The sequence below is a fragment of the Cervus elaphus genome, chromosome 23 (assembly GCF_910594005.1).
Source record: "Cervus elaphus chromosome 23, mCerEla1.1, whole genome shotgun sequence".
In the NCBI taxonomy this organism is placed as follows: Eukaryota; Metazoa; Chordata; class Mammalia; order Artiodactyla; family Cervidae; genus Cervus; species Cervus elaphus.
The window spans coordinates 58,339,208-58,356,291 of NC_057837.1; positions in this window are offsets into that span (position 1 = coordinate 58,339,208).

The following is a 17,084-nucleotide window of genomic DNA, read 5'->3' on the forward strand; positions in this document are numbered from 1 at the left end:
GGGGCTTTCCCGGGTGGCTCAGTGGTAAAGAAACCGCCTGCAAATGCAGGACACACAGGTTCCATCCCTGGGCCGGGAAGATCCCACATGCCACGCAGAGCAACTAAGCCTGTATACCACAACTATTAAGCCTGTACTCTAGAGTCCAGCAACCAAGATGGCTGAAGCCCACACACGCTAGAGCCCATGATCTACAACAAGAAAAGCCACCACGATGAGAAGCCTGTCCACCGAAACTAGAGAGTACCCTCTGCTCGCCACAGCTAGAGAAAAGCCCATGCAGTAACAAGGGCCAAGCGCAGCCAATAAATAAATACATTTTTTAATGGCCCACATAAAAAAATATTCTTCAAAAAAAATAGTAAAATGTAGTGAAATAATTAGGGAGAGATAAGTGCCAAGTATTGATTACCTTTGTTTTTAATATAACTCATTTAATGATAAGTTCATACAATGCAATTTCAATGTTTCCCATGTGTGACAAATGATATGCAAAATTCCTGCCAATTCAGCCATCATTTTGTGTGGATTCACTGGAGAGCTGACCCAATCGCCACTCAGACAAGCCTCAGACAAGCTCGGCTGACAGAAATGAATTGATTCAAGTGAGAGGTTCCGTAGCAGCTCTTAAGCAGAGGGTCTTGGGTTCCCATGCTTAACAGTGTCTGCAGTAACCTCCCTGCTAGCTGTGAGATCTAGCCCTAAAGCACAGAGGCCATGCAGTGCTCTGATTGGTCAGCCCTGGCCACGCCTCCTTCCTGGAACTGGGGGTGGAGTCAGCATCCAGTGGACCAAAGTCCGGAGCAGTAAAGTTCCTGGCACATCTAAAAGGCATCAGGAGATGGAGAGCGGATGTCCAGTTGTCAGAAAGAGTGAGGGTCCATCACGCAAAACCACAGAAGCCCTTTGCTAACTGTAAAACCCCATATGAATATTCAGTTTGAGATTTTTCAATCTTGGGATATATTTAAAGTTTTTGGTGTTCAAGGTTTTCAAATTTTGGGAGTAATCCATACTTGTTTTAAACAATAAATACAAAGCTTTGCATAAGGACAGAGTTACTCACCTCCCAGGCTCTAGCTCCAGCCCCTAACCCACTCTCCCTCCTGCTCCCCCATTCCCATAGTTACCAGCCTGCTGCATGCCCCACCCAGGCTAAGCAGTCCCAGACACACATACCCGTGGGAGTTGTTTTGTTTTTGCAGAAGTAGACCCAGACACACCTGTGATTCTAAGGCCTGCTGTTTCTCACTTCGAGATAAATCTCGGGCTTCTCAGCAGTCGGTAGAGCCTGGCATAGGTTAGGGGTTTGCTCTAGCTGGACTGGCAGGGGCTGGGGATGGGGGCCTTTTCATCCATTCCTCCTACCGAGGGCATGGGCGTGCAAAGACCTCTTGTGATTTCTAAATTTGGTCAGAGTGCAGGAGGCAGTGCAGGGTGCCTGTGTGCTAAAAATACCAGCCGGGGTCTGGGGTGGAGGCCACGCATTCAGAGCAGACAAGACGGGGAAGCCCAGGGTGGCAGAGCGTCGGGGTCCTTGGCAAAGCATCTTCAGGTTTTTCCAAAGAGCCTCGGCCTCTACGCTGACACCCATGCCCACAGCCACATGTCCAAGTGACCAAGGTGCAGGTGTGCTAAGTCTTTTCAGTCGTGCCCAACTCTGTGCGACCCTATGAACTGTAGGCCACCAGGCTCCTCTGTCCATGGGATTCTCCAGGCCAGAATACTAGAGTAGGTTGCTGTGCCCTTCCTCCAGGGGATCTTCCCCACCTAGGGGTTGAACCCAGGTCTCTTACGTCTCCTGCATTAGCAGGCAGGTTCTTTACCACTAGCACAACCTGGGAGGCCCAAATGACCAGGGTATAAATTCTAAAAACTGCCTTCAACTGAGTCACCATCACCCTGTGGGTCATGTTAACCCGTTGTTTGATACCACCTCAGGATGTGGACCCTATCTAGGTACCACTGCACAGAAACTTATTTTCAACTCACTTTTTAAATATATGATTTTATTTATTTATTTTCTTTTTGGCTGTGCTGCGTCTTCATTGTTGCACAGGCTTTCTCTAGCTGCGGAGAGCAGGGGCTACTCTTGGCTGCAGTGCTCAGGCTTCTCATTGCAGTGGCTGCTTTTGTTGCAGAGCCAGAGCTCTAGGGCACACGGGTTTCAGTAGCTGTGGCTCCCAGGCTCTAGGACACAGGCTCAATAGTTGTCATGCACAGGCTTAGTTGCTCCACTGCATGTGGGATCTTCCCAAACCAGTGATCAAACCTGTGTCTCCTGCATTGGAAGGCGGATTCTTTATCGCCGAACCACCAGAGAAACCCTCAACTCACTTTTAAAAAAGCAAATACATTTATTTCTAAATAGAGCTTCACAACACTACAGTAAATAGAAAACCAGTATCGCTTGCCATAAATAATTATGATAGATAGATAAGTAGATCAGATACATAGTGATTACACATAATGTTGTTACTAACAGTTTTGAGCGTTTACTCTGTACCAGTCTCTGTTCTAATCTAAAATGTGAACTCGATCCTTATACCAGCCCCCATTCTACTGTCACCCCATCGTATAGATGAGAAAATGAGGCTCAGAGTAGCTCCGCCTTAAAGTAGACAGGTCACTACCAAAACCAAAGTCAGGAACTGTCTTGATCATCCAGGTGCCCATGGGCGAGGAACCTCAGCTATGCTGGACTTTGAATTCACTTCCGGCTTTTGATTTGCTCATTCACTCGTCTCTTTAACAAGCGTTTACTGAGCACTTACTGTGCGCCAGGGCTGTGGGGTGGAGGGGGGAAGCGGGGGGATTCTCTCTCTGCCCTTGACGAGCTCTGTCTGGAGTGGGGAGGGTGCATGTGGTGGGCGCTTCAGAGCTGCAGTGCTGGGGACAAGAGAGGGCACATTCACCAGCCTAGGCTTAGGGGTGGGGAGTGATGCTGGACCAAGTTTCTAACCTTTTCAGGAAGAACAGGAGCTGAGTAGAATAAAGGAAGAGGAGAGGGGAACGTGGCAATTCAGGTGCATTAAAAAGGTGAATTCAAGTAATTTTCATGTCCTTGCTGGAGACCCCTATTATGAGCAGATCGAAAGAAGAAGTTAACCTCAGTTTCTTCATCTGTAAAATGGGAATAATGGTACCAGCGTCATAGAGTAACATCTGTGACGAGGATGGATGTGTCACAGTTTATGAAGCATTCTGGCAGTTCTCGCCACAGAATAAATGCTCAAAATGTCACTAATAATAATGATGATAATTATTCCTGTTTCTGGCAAGTGATCGTGTTTACTATGTACCAAAGCAGTATGTAAAGTTCTTTTTAAGTCTTTTTTATTTAAAAAAAAATGAATTTAAAAGTGGCATGCTTCACCTAAAACTATCACAAATTTTTAAATCAACTATAATTTTTAAAAAATAAGAAAAGTGGCCCTCTTACAGTGAGTTTAAGCTAATATTCATATTACCATGTTGGTATTCATTCGCATACATCCTTTAATTTTATAAGCACATATGAAAAACTTAACCTGTAACTTCCACCTGTCTTTTTTTCCTTCCCCAGGCTTTATTTTGAAAGAAGTGGAAATCCAAGACCATTCTTTCAAACTAATAGCAATACATTTACTTGACAAGGGATTTAATTCCTTACCAAATGATATGAGCAACCTCATAATGAACAGTATTTCTAAGTAGCATAGCTCACAGCATGGGGCTCCCTAAATCTGACTTAGTGGGACAGCCATCTTTCATGACGAAGTTTCTCATAGAAAAGCCATGGTTTTGCAAGGACACCTATCAGAGTAGCCAGTAGAAGCTGAATTTTTCCTCATATCTTCCACCTACAAACATGCTCGGCCACTGTCTGTGAGGAAGGTGGTATTTGGGGGAAAATTAAAAATCTGGAAGTCATTATCAGGAGCCCATGGGCAATGGGTTACTCCTGGTCCAAGGGGTTTACACTCATGATCTCACATCTTCACAACCATCCCTTGGGGAAAATGCCATCATTATTTACTTTTTACAAAGCAGAAAGCAAGGCACGGTGAAGTTAAGAAACACGACCCAGGCCACACAGCTCATAGATAGAGCCAGGATTCGAATCTGGGCAGTGAGATGCCCGAGGCTCTAGGAGAGAATCCATTTATACTTGCCTTGGAAAAGGTGCTGGAAAGCACCTGGAGCCTGCCAAAATCCCGTGGCTCATGGCCTCTTTCGCCTTCAAAGCCAGGAAAGGCTGGCTTATTTTTCTCCCTCTGACACTGACTCTCCTGCCTCCATTTAAAGGATTTTGTGATGGCATTGCGGGGGGTGGGGGGGGGGGTTCCCGGTGGCTTAGACAGTAAAGAATCTGCCTGACAATGCAGGAGACGCATGTTGGATCCATGGGTCTGGAAGATCCCCTGGAGAAGGGAACAGCAACCCACCCCAGAATTCTTGCCTGGAGAATCCCATGGGCAGAGGAGCCTGGTGGGCTACAGTTCGTAGGGTCACACAGAGTCAGACGCGACGGAAGCGACTTAGCACGCACATGCACCTGCACGTGCATAGAGATGACATTGGCCCACCCGGATAGTCTAGGACAATCTCCCTGTTTTAAAGTCAGCTGATTGGCAACATCACTTCCCTCTGCAACTTTAACTTCCCTGCCACTTAAGGGAGTATCACCGATTATAAGGATTAGGATGGGGATATCTTTGGTCACAGGGTCAATCCTGGCATTTCTCCACCCTTTGGTGGAGATGCACCCTTTGGAAAGGACAGCCTGGACTGTCAGGTCTGCATCAGAACGGATTGGGGTGAGGAAAAGGGTGGGGAGGGCTGGGAGGGAGGAAGAGAAGGGAGAAAGAGACAAAGAGGAGAAGAGACGAAGCAGAGCAGGAGGGAAAGCCACAGCCTCTCTCCCCACACCGAGGGGACTCTGGCTCCTCTCTGGCCCCTGACAGGGAGTCCCTAACTCAGCCCCTTGGAAGGACCCGGTGGCCCCAGTCTCCACCTCCAGAGCAGGTGGCCGGAATGATGCCGCCCGAGGCCTGGGGAGGCTGAAGGCTCCTTTGCATATGCAAAGAGCCTCCACGTCCAGAGCAGAGGCCAGGCCAGGATCTGGCAGATGTTGGAACGCTGGTTCAGGGATCTTCAGCCCCCACACCCTTTCCAGAGTTCACTGTCCCTGGGCTGTTTATCCTCACAGTCAGCCTGGCCCTGAGGAGGCTCTTGACCTTGTAGCCAGGCCTGCCCCGAACAGTCACACTACGTCGCTCCCAAGAACTTCACCAAAGGAGAGAAGGAGGAAAGAAGGCAAGAATAGGGGAAAGAAGGAATGGAAAGGGGAGGAAGGTTGTGGATGCAGGACCCCACTGCAATTTCAGGACAGCAAGGCAGTATCACAACAGCCTGAGCAGTGAGTGGGAGGGACGCCAGGCTAAGGGGGCCACCCGAGGTGGGTGGGGCTCACCTGCCCCTGTGCTCAACCTTCCACGGCAACATCTCCCTGGTCCATGCAACCACCTGGGAGGCAGCGCTCCATGCCCATTTCACAGATGGGGAAACTGAGGGTCATACTGGGAGAAAGAAGATGGAGAACCCAGGACTCAGATACCAATGCTGAGAACCCCTTGAAAAGCAGCCACCGCTCATGTGTGCATCTCAGGACAGTGACAGCAGCCGATCAACTGTGTTGACAGGACTAACTATTCATCCTGGTGTTTTCAGGCCACTTGGAAGCGGCAGGTTGAACTCTGGTAGCACCGCAGGAAAGGGAATATGCCACATCGAAGTCAGCTAAGGTGGGGGAGGGGGAGCTACAGCACCCCCTCTTTATAAAAATGTTCTTAAATTTGCTTTTACTATTTTTTTTAACAGAAAAAGAGAGACGGAGAGAGTGAGTTAATTTGAAGGGAGAGTTGTTTAAACAGAAGAGAGAACTTTTCTGCTGGGATGCAATGGGATTTCCAAAAAGACCTCACACATGGGCTGTGAACTTCTGTGCAGCCAGAACTGTCACGTGTAAAATGGGTGTGATGGGGGGGTGGGAGGGAGGTAGGTCCACAAGGGATGGGATGTATGTATGCTTATGACTGGTTCACTTCGTTGGCCAGCGGAAAGTAGCGCAATATTATAAACCAACTATGTATGTGTGCTCAGTCACTTCAGTTGTGTCTGACTCTTTGTGACCCCATGGATTATAGCCCACTGGTAGGCTCCACCGTCCGAGGGATTCTCCAGACAAGAATAATGGAGTGGGTTGCCATGCCCTCCTCCAGGGGATTTTTCCTATCCAGGGATTGAACATTTGTCTCTTAAGTCTCCTGCATTGGCAGGCGAGTTCTTTACTACTAGCGCCATCTGGGAAGTCCCATAAAGGAACTATACGCCACTGAAAATAAATTAATAAAAAAAATGTTGAAAGAGATGAAAAAAATTAATGAGAGGTTTGCCTGAAATCACCCCTGCCCTCAAGCCCAACAGGACCAAGTCAACCCAGGGCCACAATTCAAATGCCCCTTGGGGTGGGCAGGTGCAAAATGGGCAGGTAAGGAGAGTCAAGAACTGCATTTTCACGTGACTATTCCTCTTACATACTGGGTGCTAATTTGCAATTTTCAGAAACATTCCCATTTGCTGGAAAAGACCATCTACGGCTTGATTTCCCTGTTCATTGCCCCTCTCGGCTGCTCTAGGTTCCCTTTTGGTTCTCCTCAGAACACTGTGTCTCTCTGAGGCTTTCTGGGGCCCAAAATATCTAGAAGCAGGCTATTTTTATGGGACTCTGATAGCACAGGTCGGAGGAGCTGGGGGGCCAGGCCGGTGCTGGGCTTGGAGTCTTTTATCAGCTTTTATCACCCAGCTCTGAGCTGATGGACTCAGAGTGCCTGGAGGCATTGGAGAAGCCCAGGAATGTTCCCACTGGCGACGTCTGGGGAGAGTCAGGCAGCCTGGGATAATTATAAATAGGACATCCTTGCAGGTGGAGCCTAACCGGCAGGCTGTGGAAAGCTAGTTCCTGCTCCTTGAACCCTTCCATCTCTTCCTCTTCCAGAGCCTCGGGTGCCCATTTCCCTAACATTTGCATGGCGGTTGCCTGGGTCTCCAGTCAAAGTGCAGGCAAATCCAAGCTCTGTGCCCCAAACTTATCTCTTGATGAACACTGTTCCCAAGAGAGCCCAGACCTGAGATGCCCAGGGAGAGAGGGAGTAGGTGTTCTTCCATCCCTCAAATATGTAATAAGTACCTACTGTGTGCAGGCAGCGTGCTAGGGGCTGGGTACCAGAGTGAGCAGCCATTCCGCACCTGTGGGGCTTCCAGTCAATGGGCAGACAGCTGGACAAATCCATCAAATGCCTAAGATGACAGCTGGGGTGTGTGTGCGGGGAGGGTGCATAAGTGCTTTGTTGCTCAGTCATGTCCGACTCTTTGCAACCCCGTGGACTATAACCCACCAGGCTCTCAGTCCATGGAATTTTCCAGGCAAGAATACTGGAGCAGGATGCCATTTCCAACTCCAGAGGATCTTCTCTAACTGGGGATGGGTAATACTTAAAACAGGGTTGTGCAAGAATGCTCTTAGCAATTTTATTTATAAGAGCCCCGAACGAGGAATAATTCAAATGCCCATCCACGGGGTGGAGAAAAAAAGGGCCGTGTATACAGCTGTGGAATATTCCTGATCACTGAGGACAGATGAGACACCAGCCACAGGAATGCATCTCGACATGAGAAGGAAGCCAGACTAGGAGAACACACTGTGTGCTTCCATGCACAGATCATTCAAAGACAAGAACTGTCTATGTGTGGAGCTGAAAATAAGGGCAGTGGTAACCCCAGGGTGGAACAGGGGGCCCAGAGAGGCACAAGGAGAACTTCGAGGGTCAAGTTCTCTTTCTGGATCTGGGTTCTAGATACCCATGTGTGCTCCCTTTGTGAAGATTTGTGCATCTGGTCAGTTAAGATCTGTGCCCTTCTCTGTTTGTATATTTTACGTCTTGATAAAAGTTTACATAAAATAATACAGGAGGGAAGGGGAGGTGTGGGGCTGTCCAGGAAGTAGGGCTGCAGAGAAAACACAGCGCATCCAGTTAAATTTGAATTTCAGTTAAACAAGGAATCACTGTTTTTTTTAGCACAAGTATGTCCTGAATATTGCTGGACCTGCCTGGCATGCTACTGGGAACCACAGTCCCAGGACCTGGCCTCTCTCCACCACCTCTCATGGTCTCCAGGTAGTCTCCATGGTCTCCAGCTCATCTGCTCCCCAGATGGGTTGCTTTGGGGTGCTGCCAGACCATGAACCCAGGGCTCTGGGCACCCCCCAAGGCAGCTCAGCTCTGCACCAAGACTTGGAATCAGGAAGTTGAAGACACCAGCAAGTCCCCCTCAAGGCTTTCCCTCTGTCCAGATGAAAATACTAAGTGGAACACCAGAGATGGATCCTCTGGAGTCTAATGGGTAATGGCCACGATATAGTTCCTGAGTGCTCAGCAAATGTTATGAGCCTCTGGTTTAACCAGTGGTAGCTCTGAATCCTGACTGTGTGTCTGCACAGGCGTGTGCAATTCCCGCTTTGAACGGAGAGGAGATGCTTTGTAGAAAGTTGGTTGATTGAATGAATGAGACCTCCCACTGCTATCACAGCCCCCACCTACCACCTGTGCGGTGACTTTGGAACCCTTCCCCGCTTAAGCCTCAGTTTCCTTCTCTGCAAAACAGAGATGATGACTCACTGGCTCACTTGGAAGGGTTTCTCAGCCTCGGCACAACAACCATTCGGCCTGGACCATTCTGTGCAGGGGTATGTCCTGCACCGCCAGCGGCTCAGCGGCATCAGGGTCTCTACTCACAAGATGCAGGTAGCAGCCGCTCTTGGCTGAGATGACCGAAAGGTCTCCAGATGTCTCCAAGTGTCCTCAGGGAGAGAGGATCACTAGCTGAGAGCCCCTGGGTTGTTCTGAAGATTAATGAGATTATGTCTGCAGAGGACCTAGCAGAAATCCCAGCACAGGATGATTGCTATCAAGTTGAGGAGCCTAAAAGTGCCAGGATGGACTTGAACTCAATGTGTCTGACCGCAAGGCCTGATTGTGGCCACGGACGCCCCGGGGATCTCGCTGGGTGCTGATCTGATGGGACAGGTCTAGGGTGGGCCCAAGATGCAGCCCTTGTCTGAAGTGCATGAATCTTTGCACTAGACACTGCCTGTGGCCTTGGGGCGCTTATGGTCCAGTGTTAGTCACTCAGACCCCATAGACTATAGTCTGCAAGCCTCCTCTGACCATGGAATTCTGTAAGCAAGAATATTGAAGTGGATTGCCATTCCTTTCTCCAGGGGATCTTCCCAACCCGGGGATCGAACCGAGGTCTCCTGCACTGCAGGCAGATTCTTTGCCATCTGAGTCACCAGGGAATCCCGGTCCAGAGGGGAAGAAAGAAGGACACACACCATAGGACCTGCCATAAGACAGGAAGGTGGAAGGTGTACATAATATAAATTGGGTGGCAGTGGGGAAGCAGTACATAAGTGAAGCCTTCAGTTTGCAAAATTCAGATCAGTAAGCTACAGCCACTATAGGCCGCTGTCTGTCTGTGTAAATAATGTTCATTGGCACCGGGGCTGGGTTTAGGGCAAGGCAAGTGAGGCAGGATGGTGCCAGCACTGGGCTGCCGCCTGTCTGTGCCAAACTTTTTCTGTATTTTGTACCTCATGGCTTTTTTTCGGCAATTGATTTTTAAAAATTATTTATTGATTGATTTCGCTGAGTCTTCATTGCTATCTGTGGGCTTTCTCTAGTTGCAGCGAGCAGGGGCTTCTCTCTAGTTGTGGTTCAAGGGCTTCTCACTGTGGTGGCCTCTCTTGTTGCAGAGCACAGGCTCTAGGCACTCGGGCTTCAGTAGCTGCAACACATGGGCTTAGTTGCTCTGTGGCATGTGAGATCTTTCTGGACCAAGGATCAAACCTGTGTCTCCTGCACTGGAAGGCAGATTCTTAACTACTGGATCACCAGGGAAGCCCTCAGCATTGATTTTGATTTTTTTAAATTTTGCTTTGTAATTATCTCGATGATAGCATTTTCTGTGTACAGGGCCGTGCCTCACTCGCCTCATCCTAGCCTCAGCCCCGCTGGAAGGGTTCTAGAAGGGCTCTGCACCTCCAGAGGGGACCAGCAGGGGCTCAGATGTGACACTGCCCTGTGTCTGCACCCTGCTCTGCCCCTGGCTCGCTGTGTGGCCTGGGCAGCAGCCTGAGCTCTGTGGCCTCCATTTCCCTCCTGTGAAATGGGGCCAGCAGTGCCCAACTCTCCTACCTGGCAGGGATATAGAAAGAATTAAATGAGATAAATATAGGCAGAAGCTTTTTGGAGGCCTGAAGTATACTCACTGCAAGCTAGAACACAAAGTCAAGTCAAATCCATCACATGGAGGCCAAAAAGAAGCAGGAAAGCCTTCGAGGGGCTGAGCTGGGTCATCACAGGTGACTCTCACAATGGGTCTGGAGGAATAAGGAAGGGCTCAGATAATCCAGAAAGACATCCGGGTGAAAGAACCTGCGGAGGGCAAGACTTAGAGGAAGGGGTTCTCCTGGAAGGTGGGGCCCAGACGGCCACGTGCGGAGGGACAGTCGGAGCTCAGCATGTCTGCACATCGGCAGCGGAGGTATTTCTCTCTGTGGCCAGGAGGAAGGGGAAGTCCCAGCCTGGCGTGGCTCACCATGGAGGGTAATCACCACACCAGCAGGAACCATCCATATGCTTGAGCCCCAGCAAGCAGCCAAGGACTTCCCCACGCAACCTCCTTTGCCACGGACACCATGTGGGGTTACAGAATTGAGAACGCGGGCTTCTGATGGTCCAGACCTGGAGGGAGGGAGAGTCACACCAGGGTGGCCTGGATGCAGGAAACGAAACTGAAAATACGAAGCAGAGGATTTGGCTTTGGGCACCAGGGAGACTTGGCTTCCCTGGTGGCTCAGACGTAAAGAGTCGGCCTACTAATGCAGGAGACCCGGGTTCAATCCCTGGGCCAGGAAGATCTGCTGGAGAAGGAAACGGCAACCCACTCCAGTATTCTTGCCTGGAGAATTCCATGGACAGAGAAGGCTGGCGGGCTACACTTCATGAGATCGCAAACAGTCGGACACAAGTGAGCAACTAACACGTTCACTTTTTTTCACTGGGGAGACAAAGAGCCAATAGCATCCAACCTCGGACATATCAGCTTCAGACTCACTGAGTTTCAAGATACCATGTGGCAGGGAGACAGGCTCTGATAAATTGCTCTCTGGGTTAGAAAGCAGCCGATTCCAGCTGGGGGCCTGGTCTGGGTGATTTCCCCCTAAACTTACCCAGAGAGGGCCCCAGGAGGCCTCCCCAAGTCACACAGTTGGCGAGTCTCAAGAGGCACCATCTTGGGATGCCTTTGCTCTGGGTACACGGTGTGAGGTTGCACAACCCCAGGGGCACTGCCACAGGGTGACCTGTAGAACATCAGCTTTATCTCCTTGATCTGTGCTGTCAGGACCATTATTATCCCCTTTTGCTGCTGAACAGAGTAAGGCTCAGAGAGGTGATGTAACTTGCACTTTGGCCAACAGCTAATGCAGGTGGAGAGGGATTCACGGCCAGCTCCTGTGCCTTTCCAGGACAAATGACTTCTACCCCACTGGCCTCTCCCCTGAGGACTCACTTTCATCCAAACCCACTCAAAAGATGCTAAACATTCTCCCACACCCTCTGGTTTCTCTGCCTAGGAGAACTGGAGGCCAGCCTTAGGGAAGTTCCCTGGGACTTAGGGTTTATTGGAATTGGAAGAAACCACTTCCTCCCAGGACAACACACCTGAGCCTGCGCTCTGTCCATCCACCTGGGCCTGTGGGGGAGGTGCAGCCTCCAGGAAGTCAGGCTGTTGGGGGTTCAGTGCTGTGCCAAGGTCTGATTTCATCAAGGAAATTGACCAAGTCCGATTGCAGGATGTAAGAGAAGGTTCCTAAAAATCATGTAGCAAGAGAGGTAGAGAGGCAGGCGTCACACCCTCTGGGGGAAGGCATGGGGGAGGGGACACCATAAACATAAGATGTTCATCCTTGCGCATCCGCAGCAGTGGGAGTCAACACACTTCAATGGGGATGTAAGCTTTGGTTGAATGACAAGGTGGAAGATTAATTATAATCACAGCCATTTAAGATGTCTGTATTCATTTCTCCATGTCTGATGTAACAATGGACTGCAAACCAGTCGGCTTAAGACAACAGAGATTTATTCTGTCCCAGTTCTAGAGGTCAGAGTCCAAAGTCAAATTGTTGACTGTGCCTCTCCTCCTCTGCAGCTTCTGGGGGACGACCCTTTCCTGGGCTCTTCTGGTGACCCCAGGTGTCCTGGGCTTGTGGCCACATCACTCCAGTCTCTGCCTCCATCATCACATGGCTCCACCCTGTGTGTCCCCTTCTCTTCTCTTCTAAGGACACTCGTCACTGGACTTGGGGCCCACCCTGATCCAGGATGTCTTTGTTTTGAGATCCTTAACTTGATTACATCTGTAAAGACCCTTTCCCCAGTAAGGTCCATATTAGCAGGCTCCAGGGGGACATAACTTTTGCAGGGGGAGAGGCCACCCTCAACCAACAACTGCGTCATTCCCATGTGCCAAAGGCTGAGTGGGCAAGGGAGGGCTTTCCAAGGACAACTTCATTTGCACACAGTTTTGTACATAAAAATATGAGCTCCCTGTGGAACAGTGTGTTGGCTGTGAAGGGCACCCCTGTCGGCCAAAGTCATTGCCTGGTATTTCCTTCCCCCGCCACCCCATCTCGGGTAAAAGGGAGAAAGAGGGAGGGAGCTTGCAAACAGCACATCCACTACTCATTAGAGATGCCCTATATGGAAAGGGAATGGTTGCACAGTCACACACATGCACACATACCTACACACATACAATTCTGAAAGCCAAGCATCTGGTCATTTTACGGGTAGGGAATCCGAGGCTGGGATGACTGGAGGGAGGATGACTGGACGTAGAGGATCAGAGTGATGGCTTCCATGCCCAGGTAGGGTTGGTTGACCCCCAAGAGTGCATTTCAAACCACCTTGAGCCTGGCCTCAAAAGGACATCCGCAAACACCTCCCAGAACTTTGGTTGAGAGGCTTCTGAGAGAAAATCCGCGCCTGCAGCCTTTTTACTCGCATACCGAGCCATCCGAGCAGATCTAGGCCTGCTTCTCAGAGCAGAGCCGGGGCAGGTGCTCCGCAGGCAGCATTGGTTTGGAATAAGCTTATCTCGCAGAGATTAAATCCGCTCTCGGGGCTGAATTAAAGTTCGATGAAAGATATTTCTTAATGCCTTGCTGGCCTCACAGAGCCCTCTGGGAGACAAGTCCTTCAAAATTCCTTCCTATGAGCCCATACCTTCCCGAAATCAAGCAGCCGTGTCATCCAAGGCAGGGTACACCAGAAGCAGGCCAGAGGAAAACATGAGTTTTCTTCTGGTAGGAAGTTTGGCATCTCCACTGCCAGGATTAAAATTCTGGCTCTGTTTCAGACTAACTGAGAAGCAAAGGTTGTTTTCATCCATTCATTCATTCATTCATCCAGCAAGTATTTTTTGAGGGCCTGCTTAGTCCTGGGGCTTGCATGACCTCATCCTCTAGAGGGAAGGTGGACATGAAACCAATAACAACACAACAACCACATAATCAAGCCATGGAGGCTTAGAGTGGGAGGTGGGGTGCTACAGGGTGGGACAGGCAGAGCTGAAGGATCCTGTTGGAAGGAAGACCCTCCCCAGGGGAAGTGATGCTTGAAATGAAACTTTAAGGACAACTAGGAGAGACCTGGAGGAGGTAGACCTAGGGAAGGGGAGTCACCCCAACAAAGGAACAGCAGGTGCAAAGGCCCTGAGGTGGGAGGACACCAAGGTAGGAGGGCCTGAAAGCAGGCCAGAGGAGGGGGAGGTGGGAACCCCAGGTAAGAAATCAGGTGTGCCCTGGGGTGGGCATGGCCAAAGCACAGAAGGGCTTGGATTTAATTCTGAGGGCAATCAGAAGCCTTTGGAGCATTTATTTCCAACTAAGCTTGTAATTTGTAGATAATTATTGATTTCCATGCAGAAGGAAGACATAATGCAAAGAAATCCTGTGTAATGTCACCTCACTTCCCCCAGTGGTTTATTTTGTTGTTTAGTCGCTAAATCGTGTCCGACTCTTTTGTGACCCCATGGATTGTATAGCCCACCAGGCTCCTCTGTCCATGGGATTTCCCAGGCAAGAATACTGGAGTGGGTTGCCATTTCCCTTCTCCACGGATCTTCCCAACCTAGGGATTGAACTAGAGTCTCCTGCATTGGCAGGTGGCTTCTTTACTGCTGAGTCACTGGGGAAGCCCCTCCCTCCATGATTATATTATACAAAACTATAGTGTAGGGTCACAACCAGGACGCTGACATGGATACAAGCCACCCATTTTATTCAGACTCCCCCAGTTTGCTCACTCGTGTATGTATGTGTGTTTATGTGTATATGTGTGTATTTGTGTCCCTGTGAGTGTTTGTGTACGTGTGTGTACATGTGTATGTAAGTGTATACACACGTGTGTTTAGTTCAGCGCAGCGAGTAGGCTTGTGGGGCTACTCACACATTTATCTACCATTTCACAGTAAAAGAAAAGAGCTTGTAAACATGAAATACGACAGATGGGGTTCAAGTCCCCACGGATCACTCCCATTACTGGTCCCTGTCGCCTCTCCCAGAGTGAGCCTTAAGAGATCTCTTTGGTGTGGAGACCTCCTCAGCTCTGCACTGTAGGTGGAAAGTTGTAGTATCATTAATTTTCCAGGATGGCTAGAAAGTAAAACCAATGCCACGTGGGCTGTATGTGCCCGTGGTAGGATGTGACAAGAAGGGAATTTCACCTCTGTGGTCTTCCTTCCCCAAACTCCAAGCCTGGTCTAACCTTGAGGAAAACATCAGGCAGACCCAGATTGGAAGGTGTGTCACAAAACACTTGAGCTGTACTCCCCCAAATGGCCAAGACCACCAAAAACAAGGCATGATGGAGAAAGTCACTGAGGACTAAGGTAACGAGATCACTAAATGTCACGTGCACCCTGGATGTGTGCTGGCGCGGGGACCTGTGGACTCTAAATAAAGTCTGGAATGGAGTGAATAATGATACCAGGACTAGTGCAGGATCCAATCATGTAGAATGACATTATGGGAAATTTCAAACTGAGTGAGAAACACAGGCAAACACTCTGTACTATCTTTGCAACTTTTAGTACTTTTAGTTGCAAAGATAGCACAGAGTGTTCTTGTATGTTCCACACTCATAGTTCAAGGGACCCCAGGGAGCTTATACATTCAAAAGTATGCAAAGTACAAAATTCAAGTTTCCCCTCCAGTATCTTCTACCCTAAATTTACTACCCAGTAGCTAGGACACGATATGGATTTTCTGCCACCTTTGGGAGTTCTTTTATAAAAGAACCTTCCAGTGCCTGATGACAGGCTCATCTTTGCAGAGGAGTCCTAAGTCAGAGGGAAGTCTCTGGAAAGACCCTCACTTGGTCATATTTCAAATAACATAAAACCCACATAGTCTGAACTTCTTCCGGGCACCAGGCCCTCTGCTTCCTCACCCCAGCCCACCAAACAGAAACTGTCTTTAGCTCCATTTTCAAGAGGAGGAAACAGGTCTGAGCCACAGACACTTGTGATGGGAGTGGAATTCGGTTCTTGCCTCTGATGGCTACACACAGCATCGTCCCCCACTCCCCGGGGCTTCCCTCTCACAGTTCTTCCTTCCCTGCTTCTTTCCTCCCTTCCTTCCTCTGTCACTCCCTCCTTCTTCACCTCTCTCTCTTTCCCTTCCTACTTTCTTTCCTTCTCTCTCTCTCCAGACCGGCAGCATCAGCACCACCAGAACACACATTGTCAGGAGCCCGCGGGGCAGTGGTGAGCACGTACCATCCTGAGGGGTCCTCTTAGAGCATCTCCCCTCATAAGGGATGCTAGTGAAAAGCCCCCAGGCCCATCTGACTCCAGACGGCGTGCTGGGCTGGGATGGAAACTTTAGGAGGCTCCCTGACTAGGTTCAAGGACGCTTGGGTCTCACGCTTCAGCCAGGCACTTAATTGGCAACTTCCTCTTTCTAGCCTAGGAAACGGCTTTAAAAAGCTCTGCAGAACCTAGGTCCTGGGAACCCTGGCTCTGCCGATCCGCCACATCCCCAGGGAGGCCATTCTGCCAGCCCAGGAGCGGCCTGGGCTGGCTCTTGGCACTAACCACAAGTGGCCTACTTTGGTGGGTCCCATGGGTGGCTCACCCCCACCTTAATGATACGGCCACGGACCCCGAGCACCTCAAAGTCTTACACCCTCTCCTGCACAGAGCAAGCCCTGGGGAAGGGATACTGTGAAGGGGAAGAGCTTGTGGACACAGGACTCTGTCTTCTCTCCTCTGATTTCTGAGGCGGAGACTCTGTCCTTTGAGGCAAGAAGGTGAAGGTGAAGTCGCTCAGTCATGTCCGACTCTTTGCAACCCCATGGACTGTACTCTACCAGGCTCCTCTGTCCATGGGATTTTCCAGGCAAGAACACTGCAGTGGGTTGCCATTCCCTTCTCCAGGAGATCTTCCCGACCCAGGGATTGAACCCAGGAAGCATCTGTCAAAGTTCCCTGCTCTGCAGCCTGGATTCAGCACCACCCCAGCCTGTTGCTCCTAACTCCCAACCTTGACTTCCCCATCTGTAGTATAGACTGACCGTCGTTTCCATCCTGTGGGGGTGTCATGAGGACTAAGCAAGATGCTGCAGCGAGGGAGGACAGGCTGGCACTGGCTCAGTGAATCTATAACAAGAGAAAGGTCAGAAATTAAAGAAATAACTGTGTGTGGGCTAAGTCGCTTTAATTGTGTCCAACTCTTTGTGACTCTGTGGACTGTAGCCCACCAGGCTCCTCTGTCCATGGGATTTCTCAGGCAAGAATGCTGGGGTGGGTTGCCGTGCCCTCCTGCGGGGGATCTTCCTGATCCAGGGATCAAACCCGAGTCTCTTACATCTCCTGCATTGACAGATGGGTTCTTTACCACTAGCACCACCTGGGAA